The sequence below is a fragment of the Montipora foliosa genome, chromosome 3 (assembly GCF_036669935.1).
Source record: "Montipora foliosa isolate CH-2021 chromosome 3, ASM3666993v2, whole genome shotgun sequence".
In the NCBI taxonomy this organism is placed as follows: Eukaryota; Metazoa; Cnidaria; class Anthozoa; order Scleractinia; family Acroporidae; genus Montipora; species Montipora foliosa.
The window spans coordinates 55,398,972-55,420,447 of record NC_090871.1 but is presented as its reverse complement, the minus strand read 5'-3'; the positions used below and the strand labels follow the sequence as shown (position 1 = coordinate 55,420,447).

Genomic DNA, 21,476 nt, shown 5'->3' with positions numbered 1-21,476 from the left:
GATTGTCTGAAAACAACTGTAAACAGTTTTTGGCGTATAACACAAAATTTACGGAAGATATGCAGTTGTCATTCTCCATAATTACGGTTCCATGGATTATCTTTATTGTCGTTGTTTTTGGGCACCATTCTCAGAACATGGAATTTGCTAAAGCCACCAATGTGCTCAGTCCGAGGAATGGTTTTCCGTGACACAATATTGCGTTACAACGGTATCTTAGGACCGGTACAACAATGCGCATTAAAGTCCTTTTTCCGTAAAATTGCCGTTCTGTTTCATGAAGTTCACCACTTAAAAGCGTATTGCAGCGTAAATTCGGTATCTAGAGGCACAATTCCTGCAAAATATATAAATATTTAGAAGACAAGTGACCTGTAATGGTCGACGTATTGTTCTTTGTGTTACTCCCACAATGGTAATAAAGCAAAGGTTTTTTTTTTGCCTAATTCAAACCTCACCAAGACATGTAAACCATGTGTTTGGAACTGAAAATTTGTTGTTGTACTATTTTTTTCCCGGTTATTAAGTAAATGCATTTTTAGATGGCCTTCAGGTGATGTGGCGAGAGTGAATGGCGACCTATTGACGTATAATGAACACTTGCCATACGTATGATTTCCTGATAACACTTTAAAGTTACATATGTAAGGCTCTAAATTCTTGGCGTTTCGTGAATACGAAGTTCCATAGAGTTTGCCATCACAAGAAACAAAGTATAAAACATTAATAATCAAAACGAACAAGAAATGTTGCATTTGTATGTCATTCCGCGTAAAAAGTTACATCTTGTTAATTCGTCTTCTTGCCGTATGTTAATAAATGACTACAGAACGGTGTTTCACACAGTACTCCACACAGTACTCCACAAGTATGTGGGAATTTTCGAGGCCAGTGCGGTACGTTTCGATACAACTTGAATGGTTATGGATAGAATTTAATACTGCAAAGTAACTGATTGTGAATTTGACCCTTGGAATAAAGAAATTCCTTCATTTTGAACAGTACTCCCTTCTATTGCGGGAACTTAAAAGATTAATTGAGTAATAAGTTCTCATTTATATTCGTTCGATGGAGTACTGTGTAAATAGTGTTTAAAACCAAACTTTACAGTTTGCAATCCTATGAAAAACAAAGTTTGGATTACAATGGTCATTACAAAGCGCTTAGTTGAACCCAAAGACGAACAAAATAGCGACATTTTCCTCGGCATGTATGGAGTACTGTCGAGGAGAACTGTGTAGTATTGACTATATGACTGTAACCTGATCCTCGAGGCTACACACAGGGTTCAATGATATATGAAAAGCCACTTACGACCTATCCTAGCAAAATCTATCGCGTATTTATGGCAAATATTGCATATCTAACAACAGCGAATAGATGATATGGTACAGCTCACCGGGAATTATTCTTATTCATTTCGTAAACATCCCACGTAACTATTTGCGAGAATATCAAAAAGAAAATATGAAGACGTTATTTGAGCTTGATTTCAGCAATAACTTGAACGAAAGAGATCGAAATGCCAATATTTTGCCACTTCTTCGAGTTCCTGTTAAAGGAATGAAACCACGTGTATAAAATCGCATTTGTTGCGCTTCGACCTTTTTCAGACAATCGTGGTCAAAAGTTGTTGGGAAGGTTGCGCGCATCAGCTCACTTCACACCTAATTCGATTTTTCTAACTATTGGCTGAAGTATTTGGGAAATACCATGCTCTTTTGGCCCCCTTCCCCCATATTCAATGTTGGAGTTCTTCAGGTAGCAAAAGTCACCATTTTTTTCCCCTGGAAAATCCAACATTGAAAAGGGGGAGGGGGGTATCTGTAAAATGAAGTTACCTTCCCAACACTTTTGTCCATGATTGTCTGAAAACAACTGTAAACAGTTTTTGGCGTATAACACAAAATTTACGGAAGATATGCAGTTGTCATTCTCCATAATTACGGTTCCATGGATTATCTTTATTGTCGTTGTTTTTGGGCACCATTCTCAGAACATGGAATTTGCTAAAGCCACCAATGTGCTCAGTCCGAGGAATGGTTTTCCGTGACACAATATTGCGTTACAACGGTATCTTAGGACCGGTACAACAATGCGCATTAAAAGTCCTTTTTCCGTAAAATTGCCGTTCTGTTTCATGAAGTTCACCACTTAAAAGCGTATTGCAGCGTAAATTCGGTATCTAGAGGCACAATTCCTGCAAAATATATAAATATTTAGAAGACAAGTGACCTGTAATGGTCGACGTATTGTTCTTTGTGTTACTCCCACAATGGTAATAAAGCAAAGGTTTTTTTTTTGCCTAATTCAAACCTCACCAAGACATGTAAACCATGTGTTTGGAACTGAAAATTTGTTGTTGTACTATTTTTTTCCCGGTTTATTAAGTAAATGCATTTTTAGATGGCCTTCAGGTGATGTGGCGAGAGTGAATGGCGACCTATTGACGTATAATGAACACTTGCCATACGTATGATTTCCTGATAACACTTTAAAGTTACATATGTAAGGCTCTAAATTCTTGGCGTTTCGTGAATACGAAGTTCCATAGAGTTTGCCATCACAAGAAACAAAGTATAAAACATTAATAATCAAAACGAACAAGAAATGTTGCATTTGTATGTCATTCCGCGTAAAAAGTTACATCTTGTTAATTCGTCTTCTTGCCGTATGTTAATAAATGACTACAGAACGGTGTTTCACACAGTACTCCACACAGTACTCCACAAGTATGTGGGAATTTTCGAGGCCAGTGCGGTACGTTTCGATACAACTTGAATGGTTATGGATAGAATTTAATACTGCAAAGTAACTGATTGTGAATTTGACCCTTGGAATAAAGAAATTCCTTCATTTTGAACAGTACTCCCTTCTATTGCGGGAACTTAAAAGATTAATTGAGTAATAAGTTCTCATTTATATTCGTTCGATGGAGTACTGTGTAAATAGTGTTTAAAACCAAACTTTACAGTTTGCAATCCTATGAAAAACAAAGTTTGGATTACAATGGTCATTACAAAGCGCTTAGTTGAACCCAAAGACGAACAAAATAGCGACATTTTCCTCGGCATGTATGGAGTACTGTCGAGGAGAACTGTGTAGTATTGACTATATGACTGTAACCTGATCCTCGAGGCTACACACAGGGTTCAATGATATATGAAAAGCCACTTACGACCTATCCTAGCAAAATCTATCGCGTATTTATGGCAAATATTGCATATCTAACAACAGCGAATAGATGATATGGTACAGCTCACCGGGAATTATTCTTATTCATTTCGTAAACATCCCACGTAACTATTTGCGAGAATATCAAAAAGAAAATATGAAGACGTTATTTGAGCTTGATTTCAGCAATAACTTGAACGAAAGAGATCGAAATGCCAATATTTTGCCACTTCTTCGAGTTCCTGTTAAAGGAATGAAACCACGTGTATAAAATCGCATTTGTTGCGCTTCGACCTTTTTCAGACAATCGTGGTCAAAAGTTGTTGGGAAGGTTGCGCGCATCAGCTCACTTCACACCTAATTCGATTTTTCTAACTATTGGCTGAAGTATTTGGGAAATACCATGCTCTTTTGGCCCCTTCCCCCATATTCAATGTTGGAGTTCTTCAGGTAGCAAAAGTCACCATTTTTTTCCCCTGGAAAATCCAACATTGAAAAGGGGGAGGGGGGTATCTGTAAAATGAAGTTACCTTCCCAACACTTTTGTCCATGATTGTCTGAAAACAACTGTAAACAGTTTTTGGCGTATAACACAAAATTTACGGAAGATATGCAGTTGTCATTCTCCATAATTACGGTTCCATGGATTATCTTTATTGTCGTTGTTTTTGGGCACCATTCTCAGAACATGGAATTTGCTAAAGCCACCAATGTGCTCAGTCCGAGGAATGGTTTTCCGTGACACAATATTGCGTTACAACGGTATCTTAGGACCGGTACAACAATGCGCATTAAAAGTCCTTTTTCCGTAAAATTGCCGTTCTGTTTCATGAAGTTCACCACTTAAAAGCGTATTGCAGCGTAAATTCGGTATCTAGAGGCACAATTCCTGCAAAATATATAAATATTTAGAAGACAAGTGACCTGTAATGGTCGACGTATTGTTCTTTGTGTTACTCCCACAATGGTAATAAAGCAAAGGTTTTTTTTTTGCCTAATTCAAACCTCACCAAGACATGTAAACCATGTGTTTGGAACTGAAAATTTGTTGTTGTACTATTTTTTTCCCGGTTTATTAAGTAAATGCATTTTTAGATGGCCTTCAGGTGATGTGGCGAGAGTGAATGGCGACCTATTGACGTATAATGAACACTTGCCATACGTATGATTTCCTGATAACACTTTAAAGTTACATATGTAAGGCTCTAAATTCTTGGCGTTTCGTGAATACGAAGTTCCATAGAGTTTGCCATCACAAGAAACAAAGTATAAAACATTAATAATCAAAACGAACAAGAAATGTTGCATTTGTATGTCATTCCGCGTAAAAAGTTACATCTTGTTAATTCGTCTTCTTGCCGTATGTTAATAAATGACTACAGAACGGTGTTTCACACAGTACTCCACACAGTACTCCACAAGTATGTGGGAATTTTCGAGGCCAGTGCGGTACGTTTCGATACAACTTGAATGGTTATGGATAGAATTTAATACTGCAAAGTAACTGATTGTGAATTTGACCCTTGGAATAAAGAAATTCCTTCATTTTGAACAGTACTCCCTTCTATTGCGGGAACTTAAAAGATTAATTGAGTAATAAGTTCTCATTTATATTCGTTCGATGGAGTACTGTGTAAATAGTGTTTAAAACCAAACTTTACAGTTTGCAATCCTATGAAAAACAAAGTTTGGATTACAATGGTCATTACAAAGCGCTTAGTTGAACCCAAAGACGAACAAAATAGCGACATTTTCCTCGGCATGTATGGAGTACTGTCGAGGAGAACTGTGTAGTATTGACTATATGACTGTAACCTGATCCTCGAGGCTACACACAGGGTTCAATGATATATGAAAAGCCACTTACGACCTATCCTAGCAAAATCTATCGCGTATTTATGGCAAATATTGCATATCTAACAACAGCGAATAGATGATATGGTACAGCTCACCGGGAATTATTCTTATTCATTTCGTAAACATCCCACGTAACTATTTGCGAGAATATCAAAAAGAAAATATGAAGACGTTATTTGAGCTTGATTTCAGCAATAACTTGAACGAAAGAGATCGAAATGCCAATATTTTGCCACTTCTTCGAGTTCCTGTTAAAGGAATGAAACCACGTGTATAAAATCGCATTTGTTGCGCTTCGACCTTTTTCAGACAATCGTGGTCAAAAGTTGTTGGGAAGGTTGCGCGCATCAGCTCACTTCACACCTAATTCGATTTTTCTAACTATTGGCTGAAGTATTTGGGAAATACCATGCTCTTTTGGCCCCCTTCCCCCATATTCAATGTTGGAGTTCTTCAGGTAGCAAAAGTCACCATTTTTTTCCCCTGGAAAATCCAACATTGAAAGGGGGAGGGGGGTATCTGTAAAATGAAGTTACCTTCCCAACACTTTTGTCCATGATTGTCTGAAAACAACTGTAAACAGTTTTTGGCGTATAACACAAAATTTACGGAAGATATGCAGTTGTCATTCTCCATAATTACGGTTCCATGGATTATCTTTATTGTCGTTGTTTTTGGGCACCATTCTCAGAACATGGAATTTGCTAAAGCCACCAATGTGCTCAGTCCGAGGAATGGTTTTCCGTGACACAATATTGCGTTACAACGGTATCTTAGGACCGGTACAACAATGCGCATTAAAAGTCCTTTTTCCGTAAAATTGCCGTTCTGTTTCATGAAGTTCACCACTTAAAAGCGTATTGCAGCGTAAATTCGGTATCTAGAGGCACAATTCCTGCAAAATATATAAATATTTAGAAGACAAGTGACCTGTAATGGTCGACGTATTGTTCTTTGTGTTACTCCCACAATGGTAATAAAGCAAAGGTTTTTTTTTTGCCTAATTCAAACCTCACCAAGACATGTAAACCATGTGTTTGGAACTGAAAATTTGTTGTTGTACTATTTTTTTCCCGGTTTATTAAGTAAATGCATTTTTAGATGGCCTTCAGGTGATGTGGCGAGAGTGAATGGCGACCTATTGACGTATAATGAACACTTGCCATACGTATGATTTCCTGATAACACTTTAAAGTTACATATGTAAGGCTCTAAATTCTTGGCGTTTCGTGAATACGAAGTTCCATAGAGTTTGCCATCACAAGAAACAAAGTATAAAACATTAATAATCAAAACGAACAAGAAATGTTGCATTTGTATGTCATTCCGCGTAAAAAGTTACATCTTGTTAATTCGTCTTCTTGCCGTATGTTAATAAATGACTACAGAACGGTGTTTCACACAGTACTCCACACAGTACTCCACAAGTATGTGGGAATTTTCGAGGCCAGTGCGGTACGTTTCGATACAACTTGAATGGTTATGGATAGAATTTAATACTGCAAAGTAACTGATTGTGAATTTGACCCTTGGAATAAAGAAATTCCTTCATTTTGAACAGTACTCCCTTCTATTGCGGGAACTTAAAAGATTAATTGAGTAATAAGTTCTCATTTATATTCGTTCGATGGAGTACTGTGTAAATAGTGTTTAAAACCAAACTTTACAGTTTGCAATCCTATGAAAAACAAAGTTTGGATTACAATGGTCATTACAAAGCGCTTAGTTGAACCCAAAGACGAACAAAATAGCGACATTTTCCTCGGCATGTATGGAGTACTGTCGAGGAGAACTGTGTAGTATTGACTATATGACTGTAACCTGATCCTCGAGGCTACACACAGGGTTCAATGATATATGAAAAGCCACTTACGACCTATCCTAGCAAAATCTATCGCGTATTTATGGCAAATATTGCATATCTAACAACAGCGAATAGATGATATGGTACAGCTCACCGGGAATTATTCTTATTCATTTCGTAAACATCCCACGTAACTATTTGCGAGAATATACAAAAGATAATATGAAGACGTTATTTGAGCTTGATTTCAGCAATAACTTGAACGAAAGAGATCGAAATGCCAATATTTTGCCACTTCTTCGAGTTCCTGTTAAAGGAATGAAACCACGTGTATAAAATCGCATTTGTTGCGCTTCGACCTTTTTCAGACAATCGTGGTCAAAAGTTGTTGGGAAGGTTGCGCGCATCAGCTCACTTCACACCTAATTCGATTTTTCTAACTATTGGCTGAAGTATTTGGGAAATACCATGCTCTTTTGGCCCCCTTCCCCCATATTCAATGTTGGAGTTCTTCAGGTAGCAAAAGTCACCATTTTTTTCCCCTGGAAAATCCAACATTGAAAAGGGGGAGGGGGGTATCTGTAAAATGAAGTTACCTTCCCAACACTTTTGTCCATGATTGTCTGAAAACAACTGTAAACAGTTTTTGGCGTATAACACAAAATTTACGGAAGATATGCAGTTGTCATTCTCCATAATTACGGTTCCATGGATTATCTTTATTGTCGTTGTTTTTGGGCACCATTCTCAGAACATGGAATTTGCTAAAGCCACCAATGTGCTCAGTCCGAGGAATGGTTTTCCGTGACACAATATTGCGTTACAACGGTATCTTAGGACCGGTACAACAATGCGCATTAAAAGTCCTTTTTCCGTAAAATTGCCGTTCTGTTTCATGAAGTTCACCACTTAAAAGCGTATTGCAGCGTAAATTCGGTATCTAGAGGCACAATTCCTGCAAAATATATAAATATTTAGAAGACAAGTGACCTGTAATGGTCGACGTATTGTTCTTTGTGTTACTCCCACAATGGTAATAAAGCAAAGGTTTTTTTTTTGCCTAATTCAAACCTCACCAAGACATGTAAACCATGTGTTTGGAACTGAAAATTTGTTGTTGTACTATTTTTTTCCCGGTTTATTAAGTAAATGCATTTTTAGATGGCCTTCAGGTGATGTGGCGAGAGTGAATGGCGACCTATTGACGTATAATGAACACTTGCCATACGTATGATTTCCTGATAACACTTTAAAGTTACATATGTAAGGCTCTAAATTCTTGGCGTTTCGTGAATACGAAGTTCCATAGAGTTTGCCATCACAAGAAACAAAGTATAAAACATTAATAATCAAAACGAACAAGAAATGTTGCATTTGTATGTCATTCCGCGTAAAAAGTTACATCTTGTTAATTCGTCTTCTTGCCGTATGTTAATAAATGACTACAGAACGGTGTTTCACACAGTACTCCACACAGTACTCCACAAGTATGTGGGAATTTTCGAGGCCAGTGCGGTACGTTTCGATACAACTTGAATGGTTATGGATAGAATTTAATACTGCAAAGTAACTGATTGTGAATTTGACCCTTGGAATAAAGAAATTCCTTCATTTTGAACAGTACTCCCTTCTATTGCGGGAACTTAAAAGATTAATTGAGTAATAAGTTCTCATTTATATTCGTTCGATGGAGTACTGTGTAAATAGTGTTTAAAACCAAACTTTACAGTTTGCAATCCTATGAAAAACAAAGTTTGGATTACAATGGTCATTACAAAGCGCTTAGTTGAACCCAAAGACGAACAAAATAGCGACATTTTCCTCGGCATGTATGGAGTACTGTCGAGGAGAACTGTGTAGTATTGACTATATGACTGTAACCTGATCCTCGAGGCTACACACAGGGTTCAATGATATATGAAAAGCCACTTACGACCTATCCTAGCAAAATCTATCGCGTATTTATGGCAAATATTGCATATCTAACAACAGCGAATAGATGATATGGTACAGCTCACCGGGAATTATTCTTATTCATTTCGTAAACATCCCACGTAACTATTTGCGAGAATATCAAAAAGAAAATATGAAGACGTTATTTGAGCTTGATTTCAGCAATAACTTGAACGAAAGAGATCGAAATGCCAATATTTTGCCACTTCTTCGAGTTCCTGTTAAAGGAATGAAACCACGTGTATAAAATCGCATTTGTTGCGCTTCGACCTTTTTCAGACAATCGTGGTCAAAAGTTGTTGGGAAGGTTGCGCGCATCAGCTCACTTCACACCTAATTCGATTTTTCTAACTATTGGCTGAAGTATTTGGGAAATACCATGCTCTTTTGGCCCCCTTCCCCCATATTCAATGTTGGAGTTCTTCAGGTAGCAAAAGTCACCATTTTTTTCCCCTGGAAAATCCAACATTGAAAAGGGGGGGGGGTATCTGTAAAATGAAGTTACCTTCCCAACACTTTTGTCCATGATTGTCTGAAAACAACTGTAAACAGTTTTTGGCGTATAACACAAAATTTACGGAAGATATGCAGTTGTCATTCTCCATAATTACGGTTCCATGGATTATCTTTATTGTCGTTGTTTTTGGGCACCATTCTCAGAACATGGAATTTGCTAAAGCCACCAATGTGCTCAGTCCGAGGAATGGTTTTCCGTGACACAATATTGCGTTACAACGGTATCTTAGGACCGGTACAACAATGCGCATTAAAAGTCCTTTTTCCGTAAAATTGCCGTTCTGTTTCATGAAGTTCACCACTTAAAAGCGTATTGCAGCGTAAATTCGGTATCTAGAGGCACAATTCCTGCAAAATATATAAATATTTAGAAGACAAGTGACCTGTAATGGTCGACGTATTGTTCTTTGTGTTACTCCCACAATGGTAATAAAGCAAAGGTTTTTTTTTGCCTAATTCAAACCTCACCAAGACATGTAAACCATGTGTTTGGAACTGAAAATTTGTTGTTGTACTATTTTTTTCCCGGTTTATTAAGTAAATGCATTTTTAGATGGCCTTCAGGTGATGTGGCGAGAGTGAATGGCGACCTATTGACGTATAATGAACACTTGCCATACGTATGATTTCCTGATAACACTTTAAAGTTACATATGTAAGGCTCTAAATTCTTGGCGTTTCGTGAATACGAAGTTCCATAGAGTTTGCCATCACAAGAAACAAAGTATAAAACATTAATAATCAAAACGAACAAGAAATGTTGCATTTGTATGTCATTCCGCGTAAAAAGTTACATCTTGTTAATTCGTCTTCTTGCCGTATGTTAATAAATGACTACAGAACGGTGTTTCACACAGTACTCCACACAGTACTCCACAAGTATGTGGGAATTTTCGAGGCCAGTGCGGTACGTTTCGATACAACTTGAATGGTTATGGATAGAATTTAATACTGCAAAGTAACTGATTGTGAATTTGACCCTTGGAATAAAGAAATTCCTTCATTTTGAACAGTACTCCCTTCTATTGCGGGAACTTAAAAGATTAATTGAGTAATAAGTTCTCATTTATATTCGTTCGATGGAGTACTGTGTAAATAGTGTTTAAAACCAAACTTTACAGTTTGCAATCCTATGAAAAACAAAGTTTGGATTACAATGGTCATTACAAAGCACTTAGTTGAACCCAAAGACGAACAAAATAGCGACATTTTCCTCGGCATGTATGGAGTACTGTCGAGGAGAACTGTGTAGTATTGACTATATGACTGTAACCTGATCCTCGAGGCTACACACAGGGTTCAATGATATATGAAAAGCCACTTACGACCTATCCTAGCAAAATCTATCGCGTATTTATGGCAAATATTGCATATCTAACAACAGCGAATAGATGATATGGTACAGCTCACCGGGAATTATTCTTATTCATTTCGTAAACATCCCACGTAACTATTTGCGAGAATATCAAAAAGAAAATATGAAGACGTTATTTGAGCTTGATTTCAGCAATAACTTGAACGAAAGAGATCGAAATGCCAATATTTTGCCACTTCTTCGAGTTCCTGTTAAAGGAATGAAACCACGTGTATAAAATCGCATTTGTTGCGCTTCGACCTTTTTCAGACAATCGTGGTCAAAAGTTGTTGGGAAGGTTGCGCGCATCAGCTCACTTCACACCTAATTCGATTTTTCTAACTATTGGCTGAAGTATTTGGGAAATACCATGCTCTTTTGGCCCCCTTCCCCCATATTCAATGTTGGAGTTCTTCAGGTAGCAAAAGTCACCATTTTTTCCCCTGGAAAATCCAACATTGAAAAGGGGGAGGGGGGTATCTGTAAAATGAAGTTACCTTCCCAACACTTTTGTCCATGATTGTCTGAAAACAACTGTAAACAGTTTTTGGCGTATAACACAAAATTTACGGAAGATATGCAGTTGTCATTCTCCATAATTACGGTTCCATGGATTATCTTTATTGTCGTTGTTTTTGGGCACCATTCTCAGAACATGGAATTTGCTAAAGCCACCAATGTGCTCAGTCCGAGGAATGGTTTTCCGTGACACAATATTGCGTTACAACGGTATCTTAGGACCGGTACAACAATGCGCATTAAAAGTCCTTTTTCCGTAAAATTGCCGTTCTGTTTCATGAAGTTCACCACTTAAAAGCGTATTGCAGCGTAAATTCGGTATCTAGAGGCACAATTCCTGCAAAATATATAAATATTTAGAAGACAAGTGACCTGTAATGGTCGACGTATTGTTCTTTGTGTTACTCCCACAATGGTAATAAAGCAAAGGTTTTTTTTTTTGCCTAATTCAAACCTCACCAAGACATGTAAACCATGTGTTTGGAACTGAAAATTTGTTGTTGTACTATTTTTTTCCCGGTTTATTAAGTAAATGCATTTTTAGATGGCCTTCAGGTGATGTGGCGAGAGTGAATGGCGACCTATTGACGTATAATGAACACTTGCCATACGTATGATTTCCTGATAACACTTTAAAGTTACATATGTAAGGCTCTAAATTCTTGGCGTTTCGTGAATACGAAGTTCCATAGAGTTTGCCATCACAAGAAACAAAGTATAAAACATTAATAATCAAAACGAACAAGAAATGTTGCATTTGTATGTCATTCCGCGTAAAAAGTTACATCTTGTTAATTCGTCTTCTTGCCGTATGTTAATAAATGACTACAGAACGGTGTTTCACACAGTACTCCACACAGTACTCCACAAGTATGTGGGAATTTTCGAGGCCAGTGCGGTACGTTTCGATACAACTTGAATGGTTATGGATAGAATTTAATACTGCAAAGTAACTGATTGTGAATTTGACCCTTGGAATAAAGAAATTCCTTCATTTTGAACAGTACTCCCTTCTATTGCGGGAACTTAAAAGATTAATTGAGTAATAAGTTCTCATTTATATTCGTTCGATGGAGTACTGTGTAAATAGTGTTTAAAACCAAACTTTACAGTTTGCAATCCTATGAAAAACAAAGTTTGGATTACAATGGTCATTACAAAGCACTTAGTTGAACCCAAAGACGAACAAAATAGCGACATTTTCCTCGGAATGTATGGAGTACTGTCGAGGAGAACTGTGTAGTATTGACTATATGACTGTAACCTGATCCTCGAGGCTACACACAGGGTTCAATGATATATGAAAAGCCACTTACGACCTATCCTAGCAAAATCTATCGCGTATTTATGGCAAATATTGCATATCTAACAACAGCGAATAGATGATATGGTACAGCTCACCGGGAATTATTCTTATTCATTTCGTAAACATCCCACGTAACTATTTGCGAGAATATCAAAAAGAAAATATGAAGACGTTATTTGAGCTTGATTTCAGCAATAACTTGAACGAAAGAGATCGAAATGCCAATATTTTGCCACTTCTTCGAGTTCCTGTTAAAGGAATGAAACCACGTGTATAAAATCGCATTTGTTGCGCTTCGACCTTTTTCAGACAATCGTGGTCAAAAGTTGTTGGGAAGGTTGCGCGCATCAGCTCACTTCACACCTAATTCGATTTTTCTAACTATTGGCTGAAGTATTTGGGAAATACCATGCTCTTTTGGCCCCCTTCCCCCATATTCAATGTTGGAGTTCTTCAGGTAGCAAAAGTCACCATTTTTTTCCCCTGGAAAATCCAACATTGAAAAGGGGGAGGGGGGTATCTGTAAAATGAAGTTACCTTCCCAACACTTTTGTCCATGATTGTCTGAAAACAACTGTAAACAGTTTTTGGCGTATAACACAAAATTTACGGAAGATATGCAGTTGTCATTCTCCATAATTACGGTTCCATGGATTATCTTTATTGTCGTTGTTTTTGGGCACCATTCTCAGAACATGGAATTTGCTAAAGCCACCAATGTGCTCAGTCCGAGGAATGGTTTTCCGTGACACAATATTGCGTTACAACGGTATCTTAGGACCGGTACAACAATGCGCATTAAAAGTCCTTTTTCCGTAAAATTGCCGTTCTGTTTCATGAAGTTCACCACTTAAAAGCGTATTGCAGCGTAAATTCGGTATCTAGAGGCACAATTCCTGCAAAATATATAAATATTTAGAAGACAAGTGACCTGTAATGGTCGACGTATTGTTCTTTGTGTTACTCCCACAATGGTAATAAAGCAAAGGTTTTTTTTTTGCCTAATTCAAACCTCACCAAGACATGTAAACCATGTGTTTGGAACTGAAAATTTGTTGTTGTACTATTTTTTTCCCGGTTTATTAAGTAAATGCATTTTTAGATGGCCTTCAGGTGATGTGGCGAGAGTGAATGGCGACCTATTGACGTATAATGAACACTTGCCATACGTATGATTTCCTGATAACACTTTAAAGTTACATATGTAAGGCTCTAAATTCTTGGCGTTTCGTGAATACGAAGTTCCATAGAGTTTGCCATCACAAGAAACAAAGTATAAAACATTAATAATCAAAACGAACAAGAAATGTTGCATTTGTATGTCATTCCGCGTAAAAAGTTACATCTTGTTAATTCGTCTTCTTGCCGTATGTTAATAAATGACTACAGAACGGTGTTTCACACAGTACTCCACACAGTACTCCACAAGTATGTGGGAATTTTCGAGGCCAGTGCGGTACGTTTCGATACAACTTGAATGGTTATGGATAGAATTTAATACTGCAAAGTAACTGATTGTGAATTTGACCCTTGGAATAAAGAAATTCCTTCATTTTGAACAGTACTCCCTTCTATTGCGGGAACTTAAAAGATTAATTGAGTAATAAGTTCTCATTTATATTCGTTCGATGGAGTACTGTGTAAATAGTGTTTAAAACCAAACTTTACAGTTTGCAATCCTATGAAAAACAAAGTTTGGATTACAATGGTCATTACAAAGCACTTAGTTGAACCCAAAGACGAACAAAATAGCGACATTTTCCTCGGAATGTATGGAGTACTGTCGAGGAGAACTGTGTAGTATTGACTATATGACTGTAACCTGATCCTCGAGGCTACACACAGGGTTCAATGATATATGAAAAGCCACTTACGACCTATCCTAGCAAAATCTATCGCGTATTTATGGCAAATATTGCATATCTAACAACAGCGAATAGATGATATGGTACAGCTCACCGGGAATTATTCTTATTCATTTCGTAAACATCCCACGTAACTATTTGCGAGAATATCAAAAAGAAAATATGAAGACGTTATTTGAGCTTGATTTCAGCAATAACTTGAACGAAAGAGATCGAAATGCCAATATTTTGCCACTTCTTCGAGTTCCTGTTAAAGGAATGAAACCACGTGTATAAAATCGCATTTGTTGCGCTTCGACCTTTTTCAGACAATCGTGGTCAAAAGTTGTTGGGAAGGTTGCGCGCATCAGCTCACTTCACACCTAATTCGATTTTTCTAACTATTGGCTGAAGTATTTGGGAAATACCATGCTCTTTTGGCCCCCTTCCCCCATATTCAATGTTGGAGTTCTTCAGGTAGCAAAAGTCACCATTTTTTTCCCCTGGAAAATCCAACATTGAAAAGGGGGAGGGGGGTATCTGTAAAATGAAGTTACCTTCCCAACACTTTTGTCCATGATTGTAGCTTCTTAAGCTTTGTTTTTATGTGCAGTATTATATTTCTGAACAGATTGGCTAATCTGAATGAAAGGGATGTTTGTGTTACACCAATAGGCGACTCTCTAAGAATGAGACTCGCACCTGGCCCCCAACATGCAAAATAACGCCTTGAACTTAAAATGTTTACAAAATCGAAGGTGACAAAGGTTTTTTAGTCTTTTTCCAAGGTAAATCTTCTTTAAAATGGCGTATTTATGCAGGAATTCCTAAGAAACTTGTTTATTTACATGTATGTTTTATTTTAAAAATGTCATGCGTTCTTTTGTCAATTATGCAATTTTTCGTGAATTGTGCGATTGGATGGGATTTGAGGTCGATTGTGCGAAATTGTACCATCGCATAATATCAGAAGGCCTGTCATGGGTTCGAATCCAGCTGCAGCCACCTTTATTTTTTGGGTGTGTGTAAGAGACATGATCATTGCAAGTGTAATCTTTCAATCTGATCGGCTGAGTTGCGTTGTTGATAAGAGTCTAGACAACGATGCTCGCATCAATTTAACACGCAATGTACATGTACATCTGTAGTTGCCAATGAGGAACCCTCATTTTAGGAAATAAACCAATCATATTGCGAGAAAGTTAGCTAGACGACACTTGCTCTTTCTTTGTGTCATGATTTTGGTCACACTCTGAAATAAACCTTTCTTTGGCATTGAATGTTGTGGTAAACCCATTGTCTGTACTCTTATCAACAACGATATTCATCATCACAGTGGTCCAAATACGTTGTGGATTCATGAGGCACACAACATTTTAACCACTGTGATGACGAATATTGTTGTCGATAAGAGTACAGACAACGCTGAACCACTTTCGATTTGTTGAATTGCTCAAATTGTCCAGGTAAGGGTGAGGATAACTTCCTAATAATAAGCTGTACTTATATATACTATAAACCCATATACCTACTATATACCTACAAGTATTTAAGCATTATATAGCCCACAAGTTTCTATCATGGTTTATAGGCAATCTCATACCCAGAGTCCTCGGGCTTCTTGGTCAGTGGGTGAGCGCCTGGAGAGACTCTGGGATAATCGACTTCAACTACATTTTTGATTGGCTGCTTGCGTAACAATGGCAGTCCGACAGGAAGTCAGTAAGTAATTCGGAAGCCCCATAATTTGGAGAGAGATTCAAAATCTAAAACTAGTTTCAGTGCTGTTTGATTTTTTCTACCTCAGAAATATATAAATCACAAAAATAATAAAACAATGAGGTTTGAATTATGTCTTACGCCGCAAGGGAATTTCTCCAGGATGCTAAAAAGTGATTACTGTTGCTGTTGCAAAAATACTGTGGGAAAACATTACATCACTCTCTTTGAGGAGAAATCCGTGGAATAAGGTCTTGTCGAAGCCATTCAGAATTACGGAAACATCAAATTGTAGTAGAAGAGGACATTTGTGTCGTTTCCACAAAACATTTGTCGACCGTGTTGCCTGCATGATGGCATTCTGAACGATGGAATGTACGCTCAGAAACACTAAAAATACACTTACCGAAAGTGTCAGAGGTTTCATCTTCATTTGCGCTTACAGCCAGCCAATGAACATTTCTCCTGGACCAGTTTCTTTGTGTGTAAGGCTAAAATTGTTTCTCGAACACTTTCAACCCGCCATTTCTCAAGCCCTCTTATGTTACACGATAATGCGATTTCGCACAATCAACCTCAAAATTTAATCGCATCCTATCGCACAATTCACGAAAAACCGCATAATTCACAAAAGAACGCGCAAAATTCATAAAATAAAACATAAATCAACAAGCTTCTTAGGAGTTCCTGCATAAACACGCCATTTTTAAGATGATGTACTTTGGAAAAAGGCTAAAAAGCCTTTGCTACCTTCAATTTCGTAAATATTCAAAGTTCAAGGCGTTATTTTGCATGTGGGGGGCCTGGTGAAGTGTCAATCTTACAGAGTCGCCAATTGGTGTAACAAACACGCTCTTTTTTCAGATTGGCAAATCTGTTCAGAAATATAATACTGCACACAAAAACAAAGTGTAAGTCTTTTAAAGTGGTGCACCAATAGTGTAACCTAAGACCTCATTTATTTTACTTGTCAATACTAATGTCAATCAAGATTCATAATTACTGTTCCCTTACGTTCAAAATGTCTTTAGGGTAGTAAAAACGTGTTTTTTTAAACCCTGAAACCTTGAAAAATTAACTTAGCTTAAAATTGCTCAGAAAAAAAAATCGCATAATTTACAATATTTATCGCATAATTGGCCTTTCTAATCGCATAATCTGCCCTGCAAATTTCGCACAATTTGCATTTTTTCATCACACCCTACCACAAGGCCTGATTTCTACTGTTTACGGTTTTCTCTTTTCTGTTTCCATTTAAACTCAAGCATACGTAATGAGACCGGAACCCATGTTTTCTGGGAAAACGGAGTCCATTTTCCCAGAGTCTCTCCGGGCGATCACCCGCTGACCAAGAAGCCCGAGGACTCTGTGTACGAGATTGGTTTATAGGCTGATAAACCACGCGAGATGTTGATGGAACACGAGAAGAATTAATTTTTTGTAAATCACGAGCTGCAGGCAAGTGATTTACAAATTCTTCGCGCGTTCTTCCAACATTCCAAGTGGTTTATCATGCCTAAAAACCATAGAAACCTGTGGTCTATTGCTTTTATATAATAATTCAGAAGATGCACGATTTGTCCATGAGTTTACTGGCATAATAAAACATAGCTGATTGACCAATCAGAGCGCGCACATTGATTTGGTTATTATATAAATACCTATAACGCGAAACTTAATATGCATCACTGAGAAAGTTTCTTTCAGTCTGTTAAGTTGGATGTCAAGATGACAAGCTGCAGTGAAATGTATGTTTATCCTAATAACCTCAAATGAGAGTTTGTCACTTTCCAATATCTTAAACCTGAATTTGAAAGCAAAAAAAAGCCAGGAACATATTAACAGAATTTTTTTAGGAATTTGAGATAATTTTGTTTTGCATTCCAAAAAGGGCCAATGTAGCTAGGATTATTGTCAGAATTCAGTGATTGGTAACTACATGTAACGTAATAGTAACTTACTCCGAGCTCTGCGCAATCCCCTCTGTGCCTTTCCAGTTAAATTTACAACTCTGCCCTGAAGCATTCATACCTGCAATTTAAGTGAGGGATATAAACAAATATGATTCTCAAGCATTCTTACAGCTGTACAGTGTACGCTTACAAGTTTGGTAAAATTTAGTTCACTTACTAGACTGAGTGTAGTTAGTGTGTATAATTGCATTTACATGTACAGTACCATGCATATTCAATTTTGTCTTGTTGTGTGGAGGAGGGTAGTATGTGTACATGTACTTGTATAGGAATTTTAGTTTCCCCTACAACTACCATCCTTAATTTTCATAAGGGTTGCCATCCATTTTGGTTGGATAACTGTTATTCATTTAAATTATTAAATGTTTGTCTCCATTATTTTTCTCTCAGAATAATGTCCTTATGACCTACATGATGGAAAAAAAAACCAAGAACTTATAGACTCCTACTCATCTCAGATGTTTAAGAGGGGTAACAAATAGTCTTTGCTTTGCGAGCCTTTGCAAGTATGCGAGCACTGTGTTCTATTTCGTAAGCACAAGCAAGGACTGAATTTGTCTTCTGAGCAGCGAGCACTCCAGAAAAATTGCGAGCAGGGAGCACTTGGAGTTCTACTTGGAACTACTTGGTAAATTCTCCTCTATGCTGCTTTTTATTGAAGTGAGCCTACTTGTCTTACTGGCACCTCCACAGCTTCCACAATGTGCAATGCTCTTAATTCAACCAATCGTTGCTATTATAAGCCACGACCGATGCCAAATTACCTCACATATTTACATGTACATCTGGACTACCTCTATAGCGAGTAGCTTCTGGCTGTTAACTCTCAGAATGTCTCAAGTTGAGAAGCTTTAATGCCGATTTGAAGTCTTTGTGACATGAAAGGTATGTTTTTTTAAAAATTATTTTAAATATTTTGGTTTTACAATCTCATAATAGACCTCTTTACAGTTGTGTTCTTAGTCACCTGGCCTTTAAATGAAAGTGAGGCTGGTGTTGACCTCGTTATGATACAAACCTCTCTCCTTTTCTTATGTTAATGATGTTGTTGTCATGCTAATTATTAAGAATTTACATAAGAAAAGAAGTGAGGTTTCTATTAAAACAAGGTCAACTCCACCCTCACTTTCATTTAAAGGCCAGGTAACTAAGCACACACCTGTAAAATGGACTATTACGTCATTTTATTTATATTAGCTACATGTCAATGACCTGGAAATAGGTTTCCCATGCATGGTAGCTCAAGGTTAGTAAAACACTAACTAAAGTAAATAGTTTCCTGTGGTTTAATAAGGACTGAAAGGATTCAAAGCAATAGAGCTTATTTTACTGAGGAGTTTCAAGGAGCTGGCACAGGTCAAAACATCAAACCTGGAATGGAACCATTCTTCACTTTATAGACCTGACACTTTCTCCGCAGGTGCCCTTTGGCAAAAGTTCGTATGTGCATCCAGGGTTGGACACCGTGACTTAATTTTGAGAGCACTCGCCATTCGGGCGAGTGACCCTCAAAATGCACTCGCCCGGATCAGTTTTCAATTGCCCAAAAGTTTACCTCCCCCCCCTCCCCCCAATCTCTCCAACTAATTTAGTCATCCTTCATTTTTACTATTTGATACCATTAAAATTTACTTCAACACTGAAAGGTTATTAAAGTTAATTGGAAGTCTGTTTTAGTTTCAACAAGCATTGATCAGAGTGCTGGGATGAAAAAGTTCTATTGAAAGACCTTAAATCCCAAGAAAATACAATGGAGGCACTTACTTTAAATTTTAAATTGATTTTTTTATTGATGAATCTTTGCGAGATCCCTGCAGTTTGCGAGTAAACATGTCTGTTCTTCTCAGGAGTGGTCTTAAGGCGCTATGTTTACCTGGTCACCAATGGCTCGACAGTGACCAGCAGTATCACTGACCAGGAAGCCGTATTTCATATAATCTGTATTTATGACTCCCAATTTTTGCAATTGCGTAAAGAAGCCCGAAAATTTCAGGACTGCAACGGGGTTTGAATCCGTGACCTCGCGATACTGGTGCGACGCTCTAACCAACTGAGCTATGAAGCCACTGACGTTGAGAGCTGGTCATTTGTGGGTCTAATGTTCCGTGAGGAATGAATCAACGATGAAATGATATATTAAATGGATCATACTATTTGAACCGCGGATATGAAATCAAATCCATTCCATATATCATTTCATCGTTTATTCATTCCTCACAGGAACATTAGAACCCACAAATGACGAGCTCCCAAGGTTAGTAGCTTCATATCTCAGTTGGTTAGAGCGTCGCACCGGTATCGCGAGGTCACGGGTTCAAACCCCGTTGAAGTCCTGAATTTTTCAGGCTTCTTTGCCCAGTTGCAAAAATTGCGTTCATAACTGCGAGGATCATAGCTTTACTTGACTTTCCATATTATTGCATGACGCGTTGACATTTACATTGTTGTTCGAGATACAAACTTACTGACCCCAACAAAGTCCCCTGGCGAAATTACGCGCAATAATTATTTGTAACACAAATGTCTGAGGTAGGGTAGTTACTACATGTACATCTCAGTCACGATTGGGGCCCTGTTGTGGTGGTTTTATAGTCATCCCTTATCCCTAAAATTACTTATATAATTGGAATTTGACAATAACTGTCAATTTTAAGGTGTAAAGCGACCCGTTTTTTAGCAGATAACCTGATACACAAGCGGTTGACTGAATTAGTGAGCCTGAGAGCAAGTCTTGGACATGGACTGATAAATGACCCCTCAATTAATGTTCATTACCACTCGCAAGTGATTTAAATCCTCGGCAAAGTGACCAAAAGTATGATAATTCAGAAATCAAAGTTATTTTGTTATTATCCTTAAAGGTATCTCGGTTATCCCTTAGCTCTATAATTATTTTGTCAGTTATCCTTTATCCCTAAAACCCTCAACAAGGCCTCACGATCTGCAATCGAACAGCCCATATGCAAAGGGAGCTTAAATTTCATGTGCAATAATTGTTTGCGTCCACCACAGGCGCCCCAAGCTCATAACGCAATTTTGCAATTGATAACTATTATGTAGCAAGAGAGTTTAATGGTGAAAAGAATTAAAATTAAGTTAAGTTGAAAAACTGAACGTCTTTCTGTCGCAATAAACTTTCCCTACTTCAAATATGTTGTTCACCTTTGTTTTGTGTCGATTCATTAGCCATTGCTGATATAGTGAAATCAGTACACGAGTTATACACGAGACGTTCAGTTTTTCAACTTAACTTAATTTTTAACTCTCTTACTATATGAGCACGTTATGAGCTTGGGGCGCCTGTGCGTCCACCAACTTGGTCATGATTGTGATGAAATTGTAAGGGCTACAGTGCGAGTTGAACACTACGAGCAGTCCCTTCATAAATCAGTCGAGCGGCCCGCTTTTCTGAGGCAGTTGTGTTTTGTCACGCAAACCAATAAAATAACCGAGGAAG

At 37.7% G+C, this 21,476-nt stretch overlaps 1 long non-coding RNA gene across 3 annotated transcripts in view; it reads right to left on the bottom strand.

Moving 5' to 3' along the window:
- Positions 1 to 21,476, bottom strand: part of LOC137997724 (uncharacterized) — a 324,565-nt gene that overhangs the window by 300,725 nt on the left and 2,364 nt on the right. For 2 of the 3 annotated variants that reach the window (XR_011122558.1, XR_011122560.1), the window contains 2 exons: positions 18,008 to 18,077; positions 14,148 to 14,595 (listed from right to left, as the gene is read on the bottom strand). The exons of the other annotated variant lie outside the window; for it this stretch is intronic. This is a non-coding gene — a long non-coding RNA (uncharacterized lncRNA). Of the gene's footprint in view, positions 1 to 14,147; positions 14,596 to 18,007; positions 18,078 to 21,476 lie in introns of those variants that run through there. 3 annotated transcript variants of the gene reach the window in all.